The sequence below is a fragment of the Myotis yumanensis genome, unplaced genomic scaffold (genome assembly GCF_028538775.1).
Source record: "Myotis yumanensis isolate MYYU_CA2020_CCGP unplaced genomic scaffold, mMyoYum1.0.hap1 SCAF_3, whole genome shotgun sequence".
NCBI lineage: Eukaryota > Metazoa > Chordata > Mammalia > Chiroptera > Vespertilionidae > Myotis > Myotis yumanensis.
This window is the reverse complement of record NW_027223754.1, coordinates 138,639,569-138,666,427: the sequence shown is the minus strand read 5'-3', so window position 1 is coordinate 138,666,427 and position 26,859 is coordinate 138,639,569. Positions and strand designations below refer to the sequence as shown.

The following is a 26,859-nucleotide window of genomic DNA, read 5'->3' as shown; positions in this document are numbered from 1 at the left end:
CACAGGTTGAGAACCGCTGTTTTAAAGGATTATACTTGCATTCCTTTTGCTCTCCCCAAAGGAAGCTATTCTTTGTTTAAAAGCAAAAGTGTGCATCTAAACTTGGTAAAACTCATGTAGCTGAGACTCTCTCAAGTTCCCATGGAACCAGGTAATTCTTATCAAATCTCCTTGAAAAAGATAAAAGGACCACCATGGTTACACAGTGCAGAGCAACAAAACCCAGGGTCCAGGTAACAGCGCTGCATTGAAATGCAGCATTTGTATGTACCGACTCCCCACCTTAGCACACAGCATGGCAGGGGGTGGCAAGGGTTTGAATTCTGAATTCCTGTTAGAATAATATCTGCCAAGAACAAGCCCTGAATGTACTGCTTGTCCCTGTAGAGAAAAATGAGGAGCTTATCATGCAGGTTTTTGTAAAGATAATACCTACACCTGTTGTCAGGCTAAAGCTTTAGACACTCCCGGATGAAATGCCAGGTCTGAACCGTGTGGGTTAGGGAGCACGGCTGAGCTACAAATTGCTTGGAAGCAGGCTGATTTAAGGTTGCCATGGCAAAGGAAAGCAGACAATGAGAAGCTTCTACATTAATATTTTCTAAGTCCTGTTATGATAGGATTGTCCAGCTGAGGGGCACTTTTCTGTACTTCCACTGACATGCCCAGATAGAATAATAAACACTAATTATAGAGTATTATAATGATTTCTGGGCTTGCCTCGGAGGGTGTGTATCTGGCAAGGTAATTACTTCTCTGACAGATAGGTTTTTACATGAGAATTGAGGACGATGAGTCTAGTTTATTGCCTGCTGATGAGACCACGGGGGAGGAAGGTCATGTGGCTGCTTATTAAGACCTTTTTAGTCAACATGTTTTCAATCAGTTGTCAAGGTACCCACCCCCGGTTTTAAGAAGTACTTCGTGTGGAAATGACACAGTAATTCTCAGTGGTGGGAGTCTGCTACTCCAGGGAAGTGTCTAAGTGATGAGAGACTGTTCTCAGGTTGAAATTAAAAATATGACGACTAGTGCAAAAGAGAGGGCCAGATTGTTTTATTGCACTTACATTCCTTGAGAGATTATTCCCCCTTACCAATTTATACTCAAGTTCCTACACCAAGATTCTGGATAATAGAAGGTACTCTGACCCGGGGTATTTATTTTCAGTGGCATTTTTAAAATGTTTTATTTTAAACTAGAGGCCCGTTGCATGAAGAGATTCGTGCAATAGGCCTTCCCTTCCCCTGGCTGCCGGCACCAGTTTTCCTCTGGCACCCAGGACCCAGGCCTTCGCTCCGGTCACTCGCTCTAGCCTCAGTGGAGAAGCCAAGCCTCTTCAGTCTTCAGTTGTCTTCAGCCTTCAGTCTTCGCTCCATGCCTGTGTATGCAAATTAATCGCCATCTTTGTTAGGTTAATTTGCATACTCATCTGATTGACTGGTGGGTGTAGCGGAGTGACACCAATTTGCATGTTTCTCTTTTATTAGTGTAGATTAGAGTTGGTATAGGATATTTTCCGTTTCAGGTGTACAACCCTGATTAGACATTCATATAACTTACAAAATGATCACCCTAATAAATCTAGTACCCATCTGACACCATACATAGTTATTACACTATCATTGACTATATTCCCAGTGCTGTACTTTACATCCTCATGACTATTCTGTAACTACCAATTTGTACTTCTTAATTCCCTCACCTTTTTCACCCAGAAAATTTATTATCAAAAGTAACAAGCACATGTGCCACATCCTCTTGAGGAATTCATCCCTTTCCCCACTTTGACTTTGCCCAGGAAAGAGGGGTGGGAATTCTCTCCCCTCATTGTTTACTTATAGATAAATAATCTATAAGAGAGGAAAAAAATAAAAGCAAGTTAGAGAATTCAGGGAGGGGGAGAAAGTAAAAGAAACCTAAATAAATTTTTATCAAAATTTTGAAAATGTGTACGTGTACTGCCCTTCTTGAAATGTTTCATCTTATTAAAGTGAGATGGTTTCAATGTCACCCCAATAAATTCTATTTAAAAATAAATGATTTGGTTTCAGCACATCCTTCCTAGCTCCACCACAAGTATAAAGATTGAGAGGAAAAAACAGGTTTATCATTTTAAAACTATGGCAAATGATTTGTACTCCAAATACTGAGTAGAGATTCCTGAGTTTTGATGAAATATAAATGTCCCAATACACTTCCCCCTTCAGATTACTAAACAAGTTCAGATACTGTTCATAAAATAAGATTTTTCTCCAGTGGTCTGTGTGGTGTTTGGTACCACAGATAATCTAGGATCCTTTGCCATGTCTTCTAGAAATGCTGAAGGGAAATTTACGCACACCAAATATAGCTATTAAAACACTTACTCCTGGCATGATGATAGAGGTCCCTATCTGCTTTGTAGAACAGACTATATTTCCATTTCTCCCCTAACTATACTTTTCTCCTGTTCAATACAATATAGTAGCAAAATTAATTCATATGGTACAGATGCCTATTGAATCAAGACACAGGGGTGTTTACTGTTTTCCAAGCCACCACCCTCCCCCGCCCAAAAAAAGACTCCATTTGCTTCTCTGCCTTTCATACACAGTTTGCTGTTGTCCCTTGCAGAATTTACAGCGCTAGAAAAAATACACAGTGGAATGATCAGAATTTAATTAGGTTTATTTGTTGTTGCAACAGCTTTCAAATTCTTTCCTCTTATGAAGGAGTGAATCCCTAGATTACTCAGACACATTAAAAAAAAAGAAAAAAGAAAGAAACTACAGAGGAATTTTTATTTGCACTTCTGAGTTAATCATGTAAAGCACCTGTGCTTTTCTAAAAGCTGCAAATCCTTCTTTGTCTTTATTATGATGATGAGCTAACAAGATGAGTTCATCTCTAGAACTGTATAAAAACCAAAGTGTGATAAATGGCCCCCAGAATATAACCCCTCCTGGATCATACCTATTATTTAGAAATTCTCTGGGGAAACGAGAATCTTGCAGAAGCATTGTTTTGTGTCCTGGCTATTAAACCAGAGGACTTCGCCTCCTCAGGAGAACTTAATATTGAGGGTAGGCTGAAAGCTGATCCCTTTAATCCGGAAGATTTTTCATAAATAAAGGAAATTGAGTTTTAGTCATTGAAGCAAATTCCCCATATGCGTCATGTTTTTGTGTTTAAGTGCTGAACTATGCAATAACACAGCAACTGAAGGAAAAGTTCCCAACTTTGAGAATATCCAGCAGATTTGAGTATTGTTATTTACCCTAATGAACTCTTAATAATTGCAATGAACATATGCTTAATATAAATGCTTTTGTCTTTTTAAAATTTATTCTATACACAAAATATAAACCAAATTTTAGATGATTAGATTTGTACACCAAATTTTTTGATATTTTAATTACATCCCACATATAATATTAGCTTCAGGTATACAAAATAGTGGTTAGACATTTGCATACCTTATGGAAGTGATTGCCCCATAATTCCAGTACCCACCTGACACCATATATCATAATATTATTACAATATTATTGCCTATATTTCTATGCTATATTTTACATCCCCATGACTATTACTATAGCTGGCAATGTGTACATTTTAATCCTTCTCACCTTATTCACCCTTCCCCCACCCCAAAATAATCTTCATTCAACCTCTTCTATGTCTAGGATTCTCTAAAGCTTGGGTATCAAGATTTATCAAACAGTTTAGTATTAAATTAAGTAGAAATTTTTCATCTACAGGGACCTATAACTTAAGTAGCCTATATCTGAATTAAGTATAAAAAATGTTTAATATTCAGCTTAGTACTAGCATGTAAAGTTTATGAGTTCAAAGGAAAATTTTTTAAGTGGTTTTCCATTGCCTGACCATATGGACTCTAGACAAAAAGTTATGACCCTGAGGTGAATGACTATTTTGACAAACATGTCTGACACTATCCTGGGAGATCTGAAGCACTACACACTTAGAGCCAGGGTAATGATTTTAATTTATAGTTCCATCATTTCAAGTTTTGAATAGAACCATATCAGCAAACAAGAATAAAAGTTGATTCAATGTTGGTGGCAGATGTGAGAAAGCATCATCAATTATTATATGATAGGCTTAATTGGCTTTCTCCTGAGTCACACAGACATTATGTTCATAATCTGCTTATATATGGGTGTTTAATGTCCAAATCTTTGAACTACTGTTGATTGTTTATTCTTTTCTGGTAACAGTTATTCCCACCAAGCATTTTGTAATAAATAGTTGATGCAATGAGAGTCAGGGTGAAGTATTGAGTTTCAGTGTGGAATAAGCTACTATCAAAAAAAAATGACAAAAAAAAATTACAAGGACTAATCAATTATTGGAAATGAATTCTCAAGATTGTGTATTTTTGTTTGTGCATTTTTTTCTACCTAATGCGGATGTTCAGTCAAGGTTTATGTATATTCATTGATTTTTCAAGTCTGATTAGTTTTAAAAACAACTTGAATCTTTATGCTTATGCCCCCAAAACTATCACCCACAATTAAAATTAAAGTCATGATACCAAATTACTATTGGCAGAGCCAGGATTTACAATTCAAATGGTATCAGGGCAAAATTGTAAACTAGACTACACATGCAGATTATTATGGGTTTGAGAATATATTGGTGTATTAGGCCAAAGTTAACAATTAAAGGGGGGGAATCCATCGACTATAGGTATAAATTTCATTACCTGTTTGTTGTTGTTGTTTTAAGTTCAAGAATAGGTATTGTGTATGAACTTTACTAAGTGAAGGGAATAAAGCCATGAATACGATGTACACTGGTACCTTAGGTGAAAACATACACCGTGATACATAGCTCTCCAAAGACTGCTTCTTTGCCCTGCTTTTGTCAGTTAGCTGGAAAAGTGGTCTATCATTAAGTAAACAAGCTAGAAAAATCCTTCAGTCAAAAGGAAAACAAACTTTGTCATGGGAAACTCAGATTAGCGCACAATTAAGGTAGTGCAGGTGAGCATCATTGCCTGTGGTCTCTAATACTGTTCTCAACGTGTCAGCACTGCTACTTTACATGACAATGTCAAGTCCTGGGCCTTGAATTACCTCCTAAAGGTTGCCCAGTCCATCACCCTGCTATTAGATAAAATGGAAACCATTTCCCAAGGAAGGCACCGCATTCCTCTGCAGAGAAGAAACTTGATTGTTGACAAACAAAAATATGTATTTACATATGTTACACATATGTAATGTTATTATAGATATTTGCTATATGTGTAATACATAACAAATATATTTAGAAATGATAAATTTCCAACCAAAAAAGTTCACAAATATAAGATTCCTTTGGAAATAGCCACACCTACCCCCAAATATGTCTTTGAAGTTTTTTCCTTTCCATTTTATTCGATTGTACCCTACTGTATGAGCTATCTGCCATGCCCATTGTGCTTTTATTAAAAATACTAGTGGCCTGATGCATGAAAATTCATACAAAAGTAGGCCTTCCTTCCCCTGGCTGCTGGCACCGGCTTCCCTCCTCCAGCCACAGGCAGGCACTCAGGACCCAGGCTGCTTCCCTCCTTCGGCTGCCCCCAGGCACCTGGGACCTGGGCTGGCTTCCCTCTGGCCCCGGCTTGGTCAGGAAGGACATCCCGAATTATGTCCGGAAGACGTACAGTCTAATTAGCATATTACCCTTTTATTACTATAGATTAATACCTATCCTGCATTCTTGGAACTCCCTGGTATTTGGATATTTAAATATCTATTATGAGCATAATCTCTATAAACTACTCATGATTCACAAAAATTCTCAGTGCCTTTTCTTGAAGTTAGTAGTTTCCAGGCATCCATGCCAAGAATCTCACACAGCCCTGAGTCTATAGGTGCTTCTCCAACATCCTCACAGTTGCCTCAGTTTCCCCATCACTCTCCACTGCTCTTTTCCTGCTACCTTGCACACAGTCAATGTTTCCATAGTTCTGCACTCTTCTCACCCTTCATGCTTTCTCTCCCCACACTAACCTCACATGTGTGAAAGACATTATACTGGAAGAATAGCCTATTGCAGCCTTTTATACAATCATTCTAAACACATTTGACATAAGGATGTCTGCCCAGTCTCCTGCCTATAGGGGATAAAGGACATGAGTTTGAGATCAAAGCATACATGTTATTACAAGTCACAATCATGTCTAATAACTTAACCTATCTTTATCTTATTTTAATTTATGTCCATTTTTAGCACTTCTGCTATCTCTACTCTCCTACCCACTTTGTAATTATTTAAATACTAGAGCCCCAGTGCACGAAATTCCTGCACTGGGGGTAGGGGGATCCCCTCAGCCCAACCTGCACCCTCTTGCAGTCCAGGACCCATCAGGGGATGTCCACCTGCTAGCTTGGGCCCGATCCCCCTGGGGACTGGGCCTATGCTGGCAGTCAGACATCCCTCTCACAGTCCAGGGCTCTCAGTCCAGGACCCCTCGCTCCTTACCTCCCACCACCACCACTGTGCTGGCCAGCAGTGATCCCAGCTTCTGGCTGAGCAGCACTCCCCCTGTGGGAACTCCTGCATTGAGCGTCTGCCCCCTGGTGGTCAATGTACATCATCGTGAATGGTCATTCTGTCATTCTGTTGATTTGCTATTAGGGTTTTATTATATAGGATTTTATCTAACTGGTATCCCTAATAAGAGGAACATTTTTGCACATGTTATATATTTTTGCTTGAAGAGACAGTAACTTTCAGGGACAGCAGAGGCCCAGAGAAGCAACTGGGAATCTAGTGGTAATCTACACTAATAAAAGAGAAACATGGTAATTAGCGTACGACCGCTACCCTTTTCATTGGCTAATCAGTGAGTATATGCAAATTAACTGTCAGCCAAGATGGCGGCCGGCAGCCAGGCACTGAAGCGAGCATGAGGCTTGCTTGCTGTGGACTCCAACGTTCCCTGCCTCACTTGCTGGCCTCTCCACTGCAACTCTAAGCAACTATGTACTATGTTGCAAATAAGAAGGTAAACAAAACACCAGAAACCAGAGGACTGAAACCCAGCCGGACCGAAACATTGTATCCATGTTTTCAGCAGCGAGGCCTCAAAGCTAAAGCTGGCCCAGAATAAAAAAAAAAAAAGGAGAAGAAAACAAGGAGCGGTTGGGATCTTTAGTCACTCGCCACCCGGAAAACAGCCCTCAGCCCCTCACCCAGCCTGGCCAGGCACCCCAGTGGGGACCCCCACCCTGATCCAGGACACCCTCTGGGGCAAACCAGCTGGCTCCCACCCGTGCACCAGACCTCTATCCTATATAGTAAAAGGGTAATATGCCTTCCGGCACCAGGATCAGTGGAGCAGCGAGGCTCCCGGCACCGGAATCAGCGTGACAGGGGGCAGTGCCCAAACCCCCTGATCGCCCTGTGGCTCTGTGTGTGACAGGGGGGAGCTCCCCAATCCCCTGATCACCCTGCGGCTCTGTGAGTGACAGGGGGCGGGGCCACAACCTCCCTATCTGCCCTGCTCTGTTTGTGACAGGGAAAGGCGCCCCAACCCCCTGATCAGCCCTGCTCTGTGCCTGATAGGGGGGAGCTCCCCAATCCCCTGATCGGCCCTGCTCTGTGTGTGACAGGGTAGAGCCATAACCTCCCCATCGGCCCTGCCCTGAGTGTGACAGGGTGCAGCACCCCAACCCCCTGGTCCGCCCTGCTCTGTGTGTGACAGGGGGCGGTGCCCCAATTCCCCTATCGGCCCTACTCTGTGAGTGACAGGGGGGAGCTCCTCAACCCCCTGATCGGCCCTGCTCTGTGCATGACAGGGGGGAGCTCCCCAACCCCCTGATGTGCCCTGCTCTGTGTGTGACAGGGGCCAGCGCCCCAACCCCCTGATTGGCCCTGCTCTGTGCATGACAGGGGGCGGCACCCCAACTCCCCAATCAGCCCTGCTCTGAGCCTGACCAGGGACTGCACCTAGGGATTGAGCCTGCCCTCTGCCACCCAGGAGCAGGCTTAAGCCAGTAGGTCATTATCTCCCGAGGGGTCCCAGACTGCGGGAGGGCACAGGCTGGGCTGAGGGACCCCCCCTTCCCCCCCGAGTGCACAAATTTTTGTGCACCGGGCCTCTAGTTCATAAATAAAGATCTTCCTCTTTTCTCTACCTTGGTTAAGTTTAATGGAGAGGGCACTAAACTGAGTTCTAGGTGCATTTAAACCATAATTTGAACCATAACCATGGGCAAGTCGCATAATTTGTCCAGGTATCAGTCTGATAAAAAAATTAAACTATTTGATATCTAAGGCCTCTTTTTTAAGAAATCAGTGATTTTATTACTATTTTTTATTAAGCAAGGTTTAGAAGGCTGGCCTATCAAAGGAAGTCACTGTAAAAAATAATCCTAGTGAGATATTTCAAATATGAAGATATTTAAATGTCAGTTGTATGGACATTTTTGGAATGTTTCTAAGCAGTCATAATCATGGCTTTCTTATTCTTTCTATGTGCATTTGATTAAAAATGATGTATAAAATTATATTTTATATGCATTCTATTGGCAATGCTAATTAAGTTTAATTTATTTTAAAAGTTGTTTATAATGTCAATACATTAAGAAATGCCTAAATAATAGTTGCTAGAAGAGAGGCTAAAATGCCAATAGATGGTCTTGGAAATTTCTGTAATGTCTAATTATGTATAGATCCAGACTATTCATGTTTGGCATAGAAGTAACAGCTGAAAGTTAGAATGGTTTGACCAATATATGCAATTAAATGGACACATTTTAACCCTTTTATTAGGAAGTGGCTTTTTATTATGAGCATATTTAAGTGATATGTTTAATCTAAAATCTTCGATAACTCATGAAGACCATTAAGTTCTCAAACACTTAATTTCATGGTTACATTAACACAAAAGAACCTCTACATTCTTTGCACACTTAATTTTTCTTTTTTTTTTACTTTTATTTAAACATTTATTATAGTTAAAAAAATATAGAGCTAACTTAATTATTATTAACAATAATAAGAGCTATAATACTTGTTGAAGATTCACTATATGTCAGGCTAAAAGCCTTATCATCTTATTCTTTTTTTTTATTGTTTAAAGTATTACAAAGGGTATTACATATGTGTCCTTTTTTTTTCCCCGCCCTTGACAATCCCCTGGCCTCCTCTATCCCCCAGTGTCTTGTGTCCATTGGTTATGCTTATATGCATGCATACAAGTCCTTCGGTTGATCTCTTACCCCCCTCCCTCCTGCCTCCCAACCCTCCCCGGCCTTCCCGCTGCAGTTTGACAATCTGTTTGAGGCAGCTCTGCCTCTGTATCTATTATTGTTCCTAAGTTTATAATGGTCTTTATTATCCATGAATGAGTGAGATCATGTGATATTTTTCCTTCATTGACTGGCTTATTTCACTTAGCATAATGCTCTCCAGTTCCATCCATGCCGTTGCAAATTGTAAGAGTTCCTTCTTTTTTACAGCAGCATAGTATTCCATCGTGTAGATGTACCACAGTTTTCTAATCCATTCATATACTGATGGGCACTTAGGCTGTTTCCAGATCTTAGCTATGGTGAATTGTGCTGCTATGAACATATGGGTGCATATATCCTTTCTGATTGGTGTTTCTGGTTTCTTGGGATATATTCCTAGGAATGGGATTACAGGGTCAAATGGGAGTTCCATTTTTAGTTTTTTGAGGAAACTCCATACTGTCTTCCATAGTGGCTGCACCAGTCTGCATTCTCACCAGCAGTGCATGAGTGTTCCCTTTTCTCCACATCCTCTCCAGCACTTGTCGCTTATTGATTTGTTGATGATAGCCAGTCTGACAGGTGTGAGATGGTACCTCATTGTTGTTTTGATTTGCATCTCTCAGATGATTAGTGACTTCGAGCATGTTTTCATATGTCTCTTGGCTACATTGTACAAATATTTAAGAGAGTGTGTGTGCGTGTGTAGCTGCAGGGGCTGTAGATGGAGCTGGGTCAGAAAATATCTGCAGTGACCATGTAATATTTTTCCAGTTCCTTGGTCATTGTCTTTCAACACCAGTACTGGTATGTCCTTTTTCTCTCCAATCTACGCACATACATACTTTTGAAAGAAACAAGACTATTTCAGAACAAAAGAGAACAAAACCTGATGCTTTCAGGGAAGGATTATATGCTTGAAACAGTATTAACTTTGTAGTTGGTGGAAACTTTTAAAAAGGGTTTTCATGTTCTATTCACAGGAAAACTCATGGAAGCAGCAGGTACTTTAAATCCCAATTTCTGGGGCTAAATCTATTATAGAAATTATTATACAAGGATATAATACATACATACATGATTTCTGCCCTCTTTTGCTAAGCCCGTATCTAAGTGCTGTCGTTTAACAGACTCCAAAGGAACTCATCTTTGAGTGCCATTAAGGATGTGTACTTACAATGCTAGAAACTTGATTATTTATAATGTTTGGGAAAATATGCTTCATACGTAGAACTTCTCTGTGACTCTCCATGACTACTTCCAACAAAATATTATATAATCATGTTATTCTCATTCACATGTATAAAACCTGATAAAATGTGGAAATACCAGTTTTCTGACTCAAATCTTTCAGCAACACAAACATTAGCCATAGTTTTTGTATAAAGACACTATCACATTGGTAAATTCTAATACAAGCTTCCTGTACTTTCCCCAGTCTTGTGTCCTTCAGTAGACTTAATAAACTCTCAATTAAATAAGGTGGCCAATGAAAACTTAAACTACTTTAAGTTAACTAAAGATGTTATAAGATACTGCCATTAGCTAAGTGCTTGGTGTGAATCAGGCACTAAGTGTTTCACAGGGAATAGCACATCTCACCCTATGAGGTTGGTACTGTAATTATCATCATTTTGCAGATAAGGAAACTGAAACTTTAAGAGCTTAAATAATTGTCCATAATTATAGAGGTGGAGCTAGAATTCAAATCAAGTTTATCTGGCTCCTGAATTACTATTCCATAGGGCACCCTAGCATTATATTTATACTCATGTTTTCTTTGCCATCTGATTATAAAATGCTGCCGCCCATCTTAGTGGTTGAAGAGATTCAACTTTAGTTCTAGCACATGTAATAACACACAATTTTAAATGTAACTTCGGAATATTCCTGCTCAGTTTCCAAGTTCAAGTCAAATTCAAAATCTTTGATGTGCTTCACTCCAGCCACTCAGTGCAAATTGTGTCACTAGGAGCTAGGTAATAACCATTACTTTCAAGATCAGTCACAGTGAGTAGGCCCAGTAGTTAAGCAGCTATTTTCAACCACCAGAGTGCATTAGAATTTCCTGGGATACTTGTTAAAAGTGCAGGTGCCCAGACCCACCCCAGTAGTCCTGATTCTGTATCTTAACTGGTTATCCCCATGTTAACAATGCCTGGTTATTCTGCTGCAAAGTCTTGAGGCATCACCCTTTGAGAAACACTAGCTTAGAGATACACAAGACTTTTTAAAAGTCCCCTGGGAATGAATAAAAACTAACTTAGTGAAGAATGACACAGTCCATAGGTCATCAACTCCAAAGCATGTGTTTGGGAGATGGCCAAGAGCTAAAGTGGCCCATTTGCATTATTTCCTGAATGTAGAAAAGATGCTGCCAAGAGCAAAGAAAAGAGGACATTATCTTTTGTAATCATTGAAATAGAATCTTTAGTGATCCCCCAACAGTTATGAGTCTGACAGTAAAAATTTTGCATAATTACACCACTTAGGAAAATAAAAGAAAGAAACAGATGGATTTATTTTTATTCAGAATGGCTGATTTATTGTGATCAGAAACCAAGGAATTTTAAAATACCAAGGAGTCCGAACCTGCATGTGAGGTTTGGGAAATAATGGGTAGAATGCTAGATGTCACAACTAAAGATGAAGCTATCAGTAAAGCCAGTTGTGCAAGCTACACAGTAAATATCAATCCATTGTTGGAAACTTTCCAATTTGCATACATTTTAAACTCTCTCAAAATGTGCCACATCCACACCACATGAAACAACACACACCACCACAGAAAAATAATACTCTTCGAAAAGTGGATACCAATAGATGCTTGAGATGTGACAACCTGCCATTAATCATCATTTCTCCAAAGGGGGGTTAGATATTGTTCTGTAACAATTATCTCCATAGCCACCACATTTTCAACCTTTTAAAATATATGTTTAAAATACCCTAAATAGTCAAGTTTCAATGGGAATACTTTGGACTATTTGAAAACAGTCACAAACCATTTCCTAAACATTTTTTTTTTCATTTTCTAGCATACCTACAAAAACATTACCTTTTTGCATTGTGAAAAACAATTTACTATAAATTAGGAAATCTATGTACAACCTTCAGCTCTACAAATATTGTATAAGAATATAGCAAATATGCAGATTGATGATACATAAGTGAGAATATACACTGGTTTACACCAAATAGGAACAGGAAGATGGAGGATAATTCTTCACTCCCCACTTGACCCCACCTGTGACATACAATTTACTTGCAATATAAGGAACAAAGAGTACAGAAAGAATATCAAGAGAGGTGAACCAATTTAAGCTGATGAAAAATTTTTAAAGAAGTATATATGTCTGATATACATAAAGTAAAGAGGAGATCTGGGCAGTTTAATCAAGATTCAACTGGTCCAGTTAATAAAGAAATCTGAGTAAATCTAGTCTAACCATGTCTGGATAGGCAATCCTGAAAACATATTTTTAGCCCTAACCAGTTTGGCTCAGTGGATAGAGCATCGGCCTGCAGACTGAAGGGTCCCAGGTTCCATTCTGGTCAAGGGCATGTACCTTTGTTGTGGGCACATCCCCAGTAGGGAGTGTGCAAGAGGCAACTGAATCGATGTTTCTAACTCTCTATCCCCTCTCCCTTCCTCTCTGTAAAAATCAATAAAATATATTTTTTAAAAAAATAAAAATTAAAAAAAAAACATATTTTTAGACTTCTCAGTCAGCTTCCCTCCAACTTCTGCGTGCCCCCCTACCCCCCACCACCATCCCTCTCCTCTTTCCTCTGACCTTTGGGGTGGAACAGACTGTGCAGCTTCACCAATATTTACCATCTGCCAAATGCTAACCCCTCTGCTGCTCCATCTGGGAGTGCGAGGACCCAAAACAGCTGCCATTTCAATGTATACCTTGCTTCTGACTAACCTGAAAGCTATAGCAGGGACTGCACTGGAGAGGTGATACATTATTTGGCTGCAAACTGCTCTAATGCTTTAGCATCTGGTCACTTGTATTATTTAAAATCAGACAAATACATAACCTGTTCATGTAGCCCGGATAGCTGGGTGATAAGCACCTGGTAAATGCTGGGGGAATGAATACTAGGGGAATATAGTTAGGTATTAACTTATTGCAATGGACCAGCACATATGAATATGATTTGGGATATCACAGAAGCAGTTGTCAAAATGGAAATAGTGTTGCTTTTACTGGAAAGGAAAAATTGAAAACAGTGGAAATGCAGCTAGAAAAAATTACAGAGAGAAACTCAAACAGTGTGTCAGGTTTAGCCTGTGTAGGCAATTGGTACACGCTAATAAAGATAGATTCTTATGACAGTATGTAAAACAGAGGCTGCAGGATGATTCAGTATCAAATAGGAACCCATTTAAACTCGAAATGATCAATACCAATCAGAAGCTGATGACACACAATCCACTCTTTATTCTCATGTCTCATCGGAGAGGTTGACATTTCAGAATTCATACATTTTTAAAGGTACTTGACTATTGGAATAGAAATTGGTCTATTTGGCTTATTTTATGTTAAACACACACACACAACTTGTTTCAGCCCACATGGATAAAATACCTATCTAGAATTCATCAAAACAGATTTACACTTGCCCTGGCCAGTTTGGCTCAGTGGATAGAGCATTGCCCTGCAGACTGAAGGGTCCCAGGTTCAATTCCAGTCAAGGGCACATGCCCAGGTTTCTGGCTCTATGCCCAGCAGGGGGTGTGCAGGAGGCAGCCAATCAGTGATTCTCTCTCATCATTGATATTTCTCTCTCCCCCTCTTCCTTTCTCTCTGAAATCAATAAAAATACATTTTAAAAAAAACAGATTTACACTGCATCATTTCCAAAAAAAAAAAAAAATCAGATGACATGTCCTCCCTCTTACATTCAAATGCTAAAACATCTGGACCATAAATTTAATCTTACCAATGACATACTATATACACAAAATTGTTTTTGCTATTGAGTATATTTAGGCACTAAGTGGATTAGCCTGTGTACATAAAATTACCTTCATAATCATCAATAGAATTAAAGGTTAAACAGATGCATATGAGAATCCTAATATTTAAAAACTATTTTTACACACCACATACATGCAACTTTTTATCATTTTTAAATGCCAAGATGGTTTTAAAGGATCTGACATATAATAGGCATTAAACACATTTGCCAAATAAACAAGGGGAAAGGAAGGAAAAGGAGGTAGAGAGGAAGACCGATTGGTTATAGAAGAGACATTAGCCCATCAAGTCTGCATTAAAAAATTCCTGAGAAATTTAGTTGTAGGTTAACAAAATAGAGAACTCAACATTTATTATAGACTTTAGTAGTAATCTCTGATTCATAAAGTAAAGATATTTCTTCTCCTGGTCTATGTGTAATATATATTTGATTAAAAGAATGTAATGAAAGGAGGAAAAGAGTGCAGGGAGAATATGAAGGGGGAGAAAAAACAATTTAAGTTGATGCATTATATCAAAAATAAAATAACTTATAGTAAATTTAAAATGTCATCATTCCACACTCAGTAAAGAAAACAAGCATTCAAACTTTCCTAAATTAATTCTCAGTAAATTTAGGGAGGCTTATTCTTATAGTTCACAAGACAGCCACATTAATTATTTGTTATATTATGGCTGAGGAACACTCAATACTTCCTATGCTAAATTAGGAATATTAATTTTTAACCAATTAATGCTCAGATATGAAGTTATCGATAACCATTTCTAAACCAAATGTGTTATTACTTTAGAAACTGAGATATTTATTGTGTTGCTTGTCTTATAGGGTCCAGAGTATGCTAACAGATTTCTAGTTACCTATAAGGGATCTCTATAATGATGGCTTATTACCATCTTTGATCACCTCACTATAGAAGATTGATGTGGTTTCTGCCCAAAATTAGCACTTTTTATTTCATTTGAATACTTGTGAGAATATATTTGATCATTTTGTAGTTCCTCAAAGTCAATATTAATATTTGAAATGTTTTTAAATTAAACCTTTATTGTTGAAAGTATTACATATGTCCCTCTTCCTCCTCCATTGACCCCTCTAGCCCACCCAATATTGAAATATTAAATTGGATATTAGTCCGGTCTTTCTCAACCTTCTCAATATGTCAGAGTCACTTTATGAGATTTTAAAAATACAGATGCCGAGGCTCTAACCCAAGAGAGGCCGTTGGTTAAAGGTCACAGGGAGCAATTAATTTTTAAAATTTCCTCAGGTGATACAAATCTAGTATGAAACTAGATTAAATGAAGTCATCATTCTTTTTCTGATTGAAAAGGAAAGAATAGAGCTCAAAGAATAGATGTTTTAAAAATGACATCCCCTGGCTAAGGTACATTCGGTAATCACAGGTTAAATGGAAGTAACTTTGGTGCAAATACTTTGTGTGGCCCTGGCTGAGGAAATTTTTCAGGCAGTCTGTCAACAAATATCTGAGCATTATTTACTGCCAGGCACCATCACATGGAGCCTGAGAATCGAGAGGTTAACATACTCTTAAGGAACTAATATTATAGGAGGAAGAGAGATCATAAGAATTTTTTCTAAAGAGGAAAATGTTTGCAATTGCCTTGGCACTGGCAAGCACTGTGAAGATGACAAATAAACGATACAGAGGATGAATGCATTAGCTCTGCTGAACAAAGACCTTTGAGAACCTGGAGTAAAGTGTTTCAACAAGAAGAGTGAGTGCCCAGGTCCTGAGATGGGAAGAGACTTTTGTCTGAGGAGCATCCAGAAGGCCGAAGGCTGACATGGCGAGATCGTGGTGCGCCACTGGCAGAGGGTAGGGAATTCGGTCTGAGAGGCAGGAGGAGTCAGCTCTGGCAGGGGCTGGAGGAAGGCGCTGTGTATGTTCCAGTTGCTCTGGGGAGCTAGTCAAATGCTTTTAAACGATAAAGAGGAGATGCCCTGGTTGCTGTGTAGAAGGCAGCCTGGGGAGGGGGTCAAAAACAGCAGTGGGATTCCCACTGCAGCAAGATGACAGTGGCTTGGTGCTGGCAAGATTCTAACTGACCCTCTGCATGGCACAAATACTCAGTTTTCTCCATCATTATTTTAGATCAAAAACTCCATACTTAACGATGAGGCGGGGTGGGTGATTGTTCCGTTTTGTAAGTGTATCTGACGTTCCAATCCCAACAGCTTCCCATCTAGGAAAAGCTTACGCAGTGTTTCCTGCAAGCGCCTGTGAAGTCTAGATTACTATGTAACAGTGAAATCTCTGAAATTTTTGAGTCCCAGAAATTTTGGTGAATTTTTAGTCTTGTAACTGAATGAGGTTAGGTTGTGAACGCTACAAACATTCGACTCTGAATTGCTGTTCAAAGCTGAAAGTCGACCTTCTAATTGAATTAATTTCTAAATACAAAATATTTCTCCTGATACTACCAATTATATTCAGTTTGCCACTTATTCAGAAAGCCATCAGTGTGCAAGGTTGGTCTGGCCCACAGAACTGAGAGAACGTTGGGTAGGAGGGGCCTTGTTACCACATAGGTTGAGCTCCTCTAGGCTGTGCTTCTCTGAACTACCAGGGGAAATCAGTTCAAAGGCTTTTGAAGGTATTTTACCCTTTAGGTAGAGAGAATACTAAGGACTGCGCTCTGAGTTCATGGCCATTGCCAGCTGGTATTTAATAATTGATTTGGCTTTTAAGCAAGTACTGTCAAAAAATCTTTGGAATTACTGTGTTCAATTCTTAATTTATCCTGGCTGCGCACTGTCAGCAACTTAATTTTCTTGATGAACGGGGACCAGGTGTTTCACATGGCACATGTGTCTTAACACCTATTATGTTGAGAAATATGTAACAGGAAGTCAGTATATACCTGTTGAACAAAGTAAACAGTTGCTAGAATATGGTCGCTCTACTCCAGAAGCCAAGAATAAAGTAGAGGCCTGGCCGGTGTATCTCAGTGGCTGACCTTCAACCTATGAACCAGGAGGTCACAGTTCAAGTCCCAATCAGGGCACATTCCCAGGTTGCGGGACATACAGGAGGCAGCTGATCAATGATTCTCTCTCATCATTGATGTTTCTCCCTCTCCCTTCCTCTCTGAAATCAATCACTTTAAAAAAAAAAAAGAATAAAGTAGAGTAGGCTTTAAAATATAATTGGATTAAGGTTAATTTATATGAATTAAACTATACAATATTTTGTCAACAACAGACATATATCAAAACATTTGCAAAACAGGATTTATTGATGAGGAAAGTTTTCTGGGATAATTTGCCTAAATTACTATTCCAAAAAAAGGTTTAAGTATATGAAATATGCATATTTTATAAACAATGAAGTTTTAATGGAAGGGAGAACTTGGTATTAGGAGGCAAAAAAAATTTTCTGTTTAACAGTGATTCATTCTTTCAACAGTATTTCTGTCACAGCCCTTCTCAGGTAACCCTTCTCCAGACCCCCACTGAAGACCACTGACTGCTCCACATGACCATACAAGTAGCCAGCACAGTCAATCAAATCATGTCATTTCAGAGCCTTCTCTTTATTCCTGCCTACCTGTCAGAGTCAGCAGCATTACTACAGTCTTGTATTGCTGTGCCTCGTCTCCTTTGAAATTCTGTTATCTTAGAATCTATAATTTCAAAGACAGGGGATTAGCATAGGGCATGAATGGGAGGGAATATTAATCATTTTCTTGGTCTTTTTAAGCTTTTTTCCCCTTTCTATCGAATTTATTGGGGTGACACTAGTTAAAATTATACAGGTTTCAGGTATACAATTCTACAACACATCTGTACACTATCTTGTATGTTCCCCACCCCAAGTCAAGTCTCTATGCATTGCCATTTATCCCCCCCCATGCCTTTCTCCACCTCCCTCCACTCCCCAGTCTAAGTTTTAGAAGGGTTTTTTTAAAAAAATTTTTCTGATATATTTTTATATTGATTTCAGAGAGAGGAGTGGAGAGGGAGTGAGATAGAAACATCAGTGATGAGAGAGAATCAGCAATAGGCTGCCTCCAGCATGCCCCTTACAAGGGATCAAGCCCAAAACCCAGGAATCAAACTTCAGCCTCCAGGTTCTCTCTCACTACCTGCATTCAACCACTGAGTCACATGGGCCAGGCTAGGTTGTTGTTGTTTTTCTTATGTAATTATATTTGAATGCAGATGGTTATATGACATTGTAACAAGTCATCTATGGCAATGTCAATGGGGTTTTTATTTGCCTTTTAAAATTTCAATCATTGTCTTCAGCAGATAATGTTAAAGAAAATATTATGATTTAAAAAAACCAAGGCAAATATTCAGATCATGTTATTTAGAAGTTATATTTCATTTTCTCTAGAAGTCAATTAACGTGTTAACTATATTGCCAAAAAGGAAAAATAAAACCTTCATTGGCTTTGTTTATACCAGGAAGAGACCACATTGTTCCATTTATCTCATCTTCTACACGGTATCCCAAGAGAAAGCAGAGTCAGTCTTACCAAGTACATTTGATGGCTGCTGATGGATTTGTTTTTAAAGTCACCTTTCCATAGACCAGCGATGGCGAACCTTTTGAGCTCGGCGTGTCAGCATTTTGAAAAACCCTAACTTAACTCTGGTGCCGTGTCACATATAGAAATTTTTTGATATTTGTAACCATAGTAAAACAAAGATTTATATTTTTGCTATTTATTTTATATATTTAAATGCCATTTAACAAAGAAAAATCAACCAAAAAAATGAGTTCGCGTGTCACTTCTGACACGCGTGTCATAGGTTCGCCATCCCTGCCAGAGACAAATGAGGAAAGAGATTGAAATTCTCACATAGTAGATATGGCAGAGTCAAAACGTGGCTCTGAAACCTTGGGGTGTTACAAAATGCAGCTGCTGCAGAGGTCTGGGCGCCTGAGGATCTGCATCCCCAGTAAGTGCCCTAGGAAGCTGGTGTCGATGGCACTGAGAACCCCTGGAATAAAGCCTAGCCACTCCCTTCTTTTCTTGAGGAATAAAAAAATTTTAATTTGTTATATCCACAAGAACAATGTCTTAAGAAAAGCTTTTATCAACCTTTAACCACATTCATGTGCAGTTCTTGAATGAGAGAATCCAAATGGACTTGAATGAAAACAAAGACTTTATCTGAGCATCTTTCTCTCTAAAGCCAAGATGACTAGAACATATCCAGTCCCACCTCTTCTTCTATTCCTAGATCTCCACTTTTCCTCCAAGTACACTAGCCACACTCTTTTTTTTTATATATATATATTTTATTGATTTTTTTACAGAGAGGAAGGGAGAGGGATAGAGAGTTAGAAACATTGATGAGAGAGAAACATCGATCAGCTGCCTCCTGCACACCCCCCACTGGGTATGTGCCCGCAACCAAGGTACATGCCCTTAACCGGAATCGAACCTGGGACCCTTGAGTCTGCAGGCCGACGCTCTATCCACTGAGCCACACCAGTTAGGGCACTAGCCACACTCTTACTACTCCTGCCTAACTTATCCTTTGTTCATTCACAGACATCATGTGACATCATAGAAAGAAGTGGGCACAGGGACCCAACGCAAGTTACTGAGTTAAGCCCCAATTTCGGCACCAAAACAAAGATAATATCTACTTCTCCCCGCTATTGTTAATGATTTGGCTAAGTGATATGTATGTAGAATCAAGCCTAATGCCCAGCACACAGGGGAGGGGGCCTTCTCTCTCACTACCTGCAAAACGAGTTTCCATCTTTCTAGAACTTCCCGCCTCTACAAGTCATTACATTAATCTCCCTGTCACTGCACTTAGTGACACTCTCCCCGAATATTCCAGAGTGTACCAGGCAGAAAGTGAGAGAGTGAAGATGCTAGGCAGGGTTTGCAGGTTTTCAGAAGGCAGACAAACATAAACCGGATGGTGATGGTTCAATAGCTCCCATTTCTGGTCCTTGCAAGAAAGAACCCACCTGCAGAGGTCAGAACTATAGGACTTTGCAGCCATCTTAACCACCTCTGGCTACACAGCTTTCGCTACAGGTAATGGCGCCACCTGACAAAACAGATGGGACCACAGGTACATTGCTGAAAGGCAGCCATTGCTTTGGTCACCTATTTCTAACTCACTGTTGCCTGTCCTAATGCTGTGTATCCATAGGCCACGCTGGTGGATTTGGTTTTTAGGAAGTCCATGCATGACCCTAAAGGACTCACACCTCTAATCCAAAAGTGGGACAAATCTTTCTTAGATTCCCATTCACCCCGTTGGATAATATCACAATAATCTATGGATTCAGGTCATCATCCCAGCCAGTCTGAGAAGCACTACCATGGCAGGGACATGTCACCTAGGTGCCAGCTCTAATAAACAACGTGGCCTTGAATAAACCTGCCGTTTCTTGTGTCTATTACCCTCATCAGTAAGGTGGGCATAATGCCGCACAACTCATGTACTTTGCATTGTTATTATGATATACATTAAGTGCTTCGAAAGTCAAGCAAGGGCAAATGTGATGCTGGTGGTTAAGTTGAACAAAGTGTATTAACTAGAATCCAGTCAATTCTCAGCTTTCATCTATCCCATATATCAAGAATGTGCTATTCTATTCCCATCATACTTTGACGTAGCATTCATGAAGTGTCACATAAGCCCCCCTGATGATATAGCCTGGGACAAAAATCCAGGTTTGCCACTTCTTCCACTCTGAAATAAGTGTCTTTTCTGAGTACTTTTGTTGGCCAGCTTATTTCTGTTCAAAGAATTTTACTTTTCAATGTATTTCATGTGTCAATAGGAGATTACCACATGGAAGATAGATATTAAAAATAATTAAATGTAAAACATTTTAGGAAGAACGAGAATAAGAAGGTGGACTTCCCTGGGGCTTGTCATAGCGCCGGTCCATACTCACCGCCCTCTCTGCAGAATGAGTATGTTCGCATTTCAGAACTGTGGGCCCTTCACAGAGCCTTCTGTCACAGGGGTTGACTCTCCAATGGAGTCAACCCACACTCCAGCCCTCGCAGGCTCACATAAGAATTCCCTCTCCCCTTGTCCCCCTCCCCCAACAAAAAGCTTCCATAATGCTACACACAAACCCCTGGGAATAGCTCCTCTCTGGCCTGGAAGTGTAGACGCCTTTCTAGAACTGTCATATCACACTTGACTAGTAGGTGCTGCCATCCAAACATGGGTGATTTTCCTTCCAGTCTGGCAAGTTCAAGGTTTCCAGCTTTGGGAGATAAAACCTGGGTTTCAAGTCTGGTAACGTCTTTTTCACAGTGGTCATCTAGGATTGATCATTTCTGATGGCTGTAGTTTCTGTTCAAACCGACTTAACACAAGGCAGCCTGAGAAACAGCACTCTTGGATGGTAGCTGAAGCAGATTTTCACAGGTGTTTCCTCTGTACTGCAAATCTAATAGCCCCCTACGTTTAATCACATCCATGCTAGAGGCAGAAAAACACTACAACAAAAGATGAAACGAGAGAAAACTCAGTAAAGCTTATGGCTCCCCAAGAGCTGTTTTGATGTAGAGATCGGCATGAATGCTCATTAAATCCTCAGTGTGTGAGGCAGGACTTTGGGGATAAAATGAAGATAATAAGACACCATATCTACCATACTGACATGTTTGCACAGCATTCAAAATACACCAAGGAAATTCCATGTGACTCCCCAGCATATTAAAGGCCTGAAACAGCTCTTCTAGATAAATCCAGATAACCAAGTACATACTTGGAAGACACAATTAGTTTTATTATAACATTGACCACAAACAACAACAACATTTAAAAAGCAACTCAAAGAATAGTCCCCATGGTAGAGAGCCAGTTATATCCTCTTCATGAGCAAAGAGGAGCTCCCATACACCATGAATATTCAATACATCAGAATTATAAAAGGCATTAAATGACAGGTATGTGAGAGGAAAGCCAATAAGGTTTATATTCCAAGTGCTTTATTTATTGGAAAATATTCATAAGGTTCATCCTCAGCTGGAAACTAAATGGAAATGGGACCTTGTATTGTTAGGGTTCTCCAGAGAAACACCAATATAATGTATATGTGTGTGTATATATAGAGAGAGAGAAATTTTAAGCCATTAACTCACAAATTTGTAGAGATTGGCAAGTCCAAAAGAGGTTGGCACGGCAGGGCAGGGAGGGAGCTGGAGCTGGAGACCCAGGGAAGAGTGGATATTGCTGGTTGAATGCAAAGGCAGTCTGCTGGCAACATTCTGTCTTCCTTGGAGGAGGTCAGTCTTTTTATATGAAAGCCTTCAATTGACTGAGGCCCACCTCATTTTACCTTAATTACCTATTGAAGGACGTATCTCCAAATACAGTCACATTCCTGTGTGCTGGGGCTTAGGACTTCAACATATGAACTGGGGGGGAGGGGAGAGAAGTTCAGCCCATTAAAGGCCTGAATGGGAATTATGATGATCTAGAAATTTAAAAAGAGAGATGGGGAGAAGTAGGGGGGAAAAAGACACAAAAAACACATGTGTTTCTTGGTGCAGTGATTCTCAAGGTGTGATCCCAGGCCCAGCAGCATCAACAACACCTGGGCAGTTGATAGAGATGCAAATTCTCAGACCCCACCCATAGTCTACTGCACGTGAGAGTGGGGCTCAGCACTGTTTTTCCATTGAAATCCAGGTGATTTCAATGCAGGCTGAGGTTTGAGAACAACTCCCTTAGAAGTTGACTGATTATAAGAACAATGCCACCTGAGAAATTTTCCAACAAACCTAGATCTCAATATTGCTTAATCTCTGGGTTTTCTTTAAACACTTCAGTTGAATCCTATTTTACAAATTGGCCTTGGAATCCATGTTACTCTGATAAATTGTAACTGAAGCCAGAGCTCCAAGGATAAGCATGATAACAAAGGAACTTGGCCTCTGAGTACAGATTTCCGACAGGGTAAAAGCAAAACTGTGGGTGCCCAACAAAACTAATTTATCAAATAACAGAGCAGTTTGCTTGCTGTATCTGGTTGGAGGCCACAATTGTCTTATGCAATTCCCATGAATGGCAAACTGAATTATCATGGTTGAACTTTGTAAAATGCACTCTATTCTTCTTCTTAAAAATGAAAAACTAGAAATAGAACTGCTAAGTTGGTCACTTTTGAGCAGGAATCAAATTTATACTATGCTACACTTGGCCTCAAAACACCTTCTAAACCCTCACAACATTGGCTAATACACTGGCCAATGAAGCCGTGGCCGTGCCTCTCACCGTGTCCTTTGAGAATCTACCCCGAGCAAAATGATTTAACTCCCCTGTGAGTTATTTCCAAGCCTCCGTGGATGGTCAGATCTATAAATAAGGATATACACAACCAATTTATCTGAGGAAGTTAGCTTTGTCTGAGGCATATATGCTACGTGGAGGTCAGGTGCATGCCACCAAAGGTAGAGCTTATGTCTAGGAAGCTTTCTAGCCTTGTCTAGCACAGTTCTCAGAGCAAACAAAAGATGCTGCATCACATTGCATCATAGCAATAGATCCAGCACTCATAATTATGTAATTTGTGGGGCAAGAATTTTCCAGGCCTTCAGGGAAAAAGATTATTTGTAGAGTCTAACTTTTTTATATTGGCTATCAAGAAAAAGGTGTTGAGTGGTCCTTTTAATTGGACTTGGATCTAGATGTAGCCTCTTTGTGACATTCTGTCACAGAATGCAACTGTGAACTTAATAGATTTGGGCAGGAACAATGTGAGTAAGCCTCGGGGCTACTTACAAGCCATAGTATTGAACGGTGTCCAGGTGGGACAGAGGGCATTTCACACTGAGCAATTACACCAGCAGTTCATTGATGGAGAAGTTGCTACTTACCTGGTGCCACAAGAATAAGGACAGTCCCTCGGCTGGAAGCTCATATTCTAGACAAATAGTCGGGTAATCTGGATTCTTTTTTCACTCCTTCATGACTCACTCTTCTCTGGGTTTATCTCTGGAACTCCCCCTGGGGTGACTTATTACCTGTGACTAATCATACTGCGTGGGCCTCTTCCATTAATAATAAGTGAAATCAACTTAAATTTAGCATCAGGAACTATCTTGAAAGAAAAATAGGTTTATCAGAGTAGCCTAAAAAAATAATTCATAGACACAGAAAACAGTATGGTGATTACAAGAGGGATGGAGACTTGACTTGAGGTGGTGAACACACAATACAATATACAGATGATGTATTATAGAATTGTACACGAAACCTACATAATTTTATTAACCAATGTCACCTCAGTTAATTCAATGAAAAATGAAATAATATTTTTTTAAAAAAAGAGTAGCCTCTTATAGTTTTGAGAAGAAAAAGAGGCCGTGCCACAAATATGGTAAGGGACTTGATGATGAGCGAGATAGGATCCTGTCACCTGTCATGACTCTAGCACGAGGTAGTGGCACCACCACCTCTCTGTTCCACTTCCCCTCCCTCAGCCCAGTTACCTAGCTGCTCCTTAGAGGTGCTTGCCAACCAGGAGAGAAAGAAAAGCTTGACTCCTGGAATAGTTATCCCTATTTGGGGTTGCCACACTCTGAGAGATGCAAATGCGAAGCTCAGAGAAGATCCAGAGTCCTCTTTGTGGACACTGCCATCCCAATTTTTGGCCTCACTTGGAGGTGGGATGCACCGACAGCACAGTCTGTGATTCAGAGGCACATCAAAGCTCCTCTGATGGCCCCTCCTTAAATCAGGAGAGGTTCAGATTGTCTACATTCTCTTCTTGCACATGGCCCATGCTGAGGTTTTCGTTTCATTGCAGAAGTTTGTCCTTCATCCTCTGATCTCGGAGGTACAGTGTTACCTTCTTTTCCTTCATCTTTGACCATATCCCCACCCCATAGCGCCCTCTTCTTCCCAGCTCCCTCCTCCTACAAACAACAGTATCCCCTAACACTGACCACTGCCAAACGCTGTTGCTTCCAGAACAGGTTGAATGGGATATCTCAAACACGTGGGGGATGTTCCTGACTTACCTGGAATCAGTTTGGCCTGGGTATTTACACTTGAATGTAAAGCAAATGTAAGTAAAGGCAGTTCTGGGTGAGCCACTCTGAACAGGAGATGGCAGTAGCAACCAAGGAATTTGGGCACCCTTTTCCAGTTCCAACAAAGGACATTCCTATCTGTTGTTTGTCAATTATGGGCATAATTTTGCCTCACCAAAGCCAAAATGGCTAAATAATGTGTCCAAGGTCCCATACTGTGTGGAGTTCCACAACTATTGAACAACTAACAATTGCTCCAATTGAACATTGAACAACCAAATGAGCACGTGGGGAGCAGTTACTTAGTCTCACTACAGAGGAAAGGAAGGGCCCTCCAGAAAGTGCAGACACCCCACTTAGACTGGCATTGGAGGGGATTTTGGAAAACACAGGATTTGAGATCTTTCTTAAGTCACACACTTAGACTTTGAGCGAGTTATTTAACAGAGGTGACTCAGCCTATGCCCAGATGTGGATTAAGGGGGTAAAGAAGTCTTTATAAAAAGGTCAAATAATATAACAGCCAGGAAAACTTTGTTAATTATAAGCTCTAAACATACAAGGAAGGCATTTTTGTTGGTTTGCCCCTGCACTTCCAAATGTCCTAGACCACTTTTTTTTTTTACTTCCTTTTTCTTTTTCTTTGCCCAGGTAAGATGGCCAGAAGCAGTTTGGCCGTCCGTAGGTCTATTATTTCTCTGATAATTATAATTTCCCAGAGTTATGGCACACAAATTACTCTGTAATAGCTCTAAATTCTTTGCTTCATCCTGAGTCTACAATTATGCTCTCACCCAGGCTCCTGTCATCTGCTGTCTTGATTTATGAAACCTTCTGTTCTCTGATCTCCTCATTTCTTACCTCTGCCTCCTTTAAAACTTACGAAATGTGGCTGCAAGGTCAAATTTCTCATCGTTACAGCATGTCATTCTCAGGTGTGATCATTACTGTCTTAATAAAGCCGACAGTTCCACAGTAGTCTGTTTAATCCACTAGGTAATTGCTCACTATAGAATCCCCATCCTGTCCCTAGCTAGGATTCCAGAACCACTGTGTTGTGGTTTGAAACATCTATTAATTTGGCTCATGCATTAATTAAAATTTTATTTCTAATCAAGTATATGATGAATCAAGTGCTGCATATAAATAAGGAAACTATAACTAATTATAACCAATTTTATTTGAAGCGAGAACAATAGAACCAGAATGTTTTCTGGTAACTTCCATATACTTACAGACCCTTTGCAAAAGTCAGAAAAATAGCTAAAATTTACAATATTGCTGAATCAGTTTGGTATTATGGTAGAAGATTTAGGAGGCATGCAACCACGCAAAATTTTTGATGTAGTTAATAAGGCAAAGACATATTACTTCACTTTGCCCCACTTTTGACCCAGAGTGAATTATATCCACAGTAAAATTAGACCTAACTAGGTTCTGGTACCTGAATGGCCAAGAGGTATAGAAATTTCCAGCCCAGCTTTTTAGTGAGTGGGACATAAGAAGCCCATAATCTAAAGCCAGTCCTTGGTTTTATTATTTATTTTGCTGCCTTGATCATTTTTCTGCACTCATTTGGCTTGAAGGCACAGACATTCCCTGTTGATTATCTCGACTTGGCAGTAGGTTTCTGC

At 39.9% G+C, this 26,859-nt stretch overlaps 1 protein-coding gene across 2 annotated transcripts in view; it reads left to right on the top strand.

Annotated features, from left to right (window-relative positions):
• The window catches only part of SYT1 (synaptotagmin 1), a 547,526-nt gene that overhangs the window by 481,591 nt on the left and 39,076 nt on the right, over window positions 1-26,859 (top strand). The gene's annotated exons all lie outside the window — the stretch shown is intronic.